Source organism: Haplochromis burtoni, unplaced genomic scaffold, assembly GCF_018398535.1.
Source record: "Haplochromis burtoni strain Fernald_Lab_line unplaced genomic scaffold, NCSU_Asbu1 Contig_495, whole genome shotgun sequence".
NCBI classification, from domain to species: Eukaryota; Metazoa; Chordata; class Actinopteri; order Cichliformes; family Cichlidae; genus Haplochromis; species Haplochromis burtoni.
This window is the reverse complement of record NW_024582856.1, coordinates 139,932-140,810: the sequence shown is the minus strand read 5'-3', so window position 1 is coordinate 140,810 and position 879 is coordinate 139,932.

Here is an 879-nt window from a genome sequence, read left to right as displayed (position 1 = left end):
CGGAGTCAGGTACTTCTGATTTGAGTCCTTAGTTTTCACAGGAGCTACAGTATCCAGAGTCGTACGTAGTGAGGAGGTGAAATTATTAACAAGATAATCGACCTCTGTTGGAGCAGCGTTCAGATAGCTGCTCATCTCTGTGTTGGTACAGGGCATTGGAGATGATAACAGTGGGTGGATTCTATTCTTAAACTTAGTTACAGCGCTTTCAGAAAGACGTCTACTGGGATAAAGTCTACTCTCCATTGCTGTGTAATCAATTATTGTAAATGTAAATGTTATCCATCAAGACTATCAAGGTTAAACTCTTTGTGCATGAGAAAGCCTTACTATGCCTTCAAGAATAACAACATATTGTTAAGAATATTGTGAGGCATTGAACCACAGGAATTGGTCTGTCCACCCACAGAACTACTATTCTGTATGGTCTCTCAGGAGCTGTGTGATGTCTCCTGTGGACCCCAAGTAGCCTTAGTGATGGAAATGATGGTATGATTATTCCTCACTAAGTACTCTGATCTACTAGGATAATCAAAAGATTCCCACTGACAGTTCCAGGATTTGTAATGTGGATAGCAGGATAAACTGAAGCAAATAAACAATAAACACAATGTGATTAAAATAGATCTGTGAATCATGCCATTAGAATAAATTACTACTAATAATTCAAATCTGGCCAATTACACATTCAACTTTTATTAAAACCCAGCAATTCATTATCTTCCACCTACCATAGGCCAACAGGCAGCATTCACCCTGGACAGGTCGCCAGTCTAAGCTAACACAGACAGACAGACAACCAGAATTTGGGAATTTAGAATTAAAATAACGGAGGTGGGGTGCCCCCGGCCTCTCGGCCTGGGGCTCGGTCACTCAGGC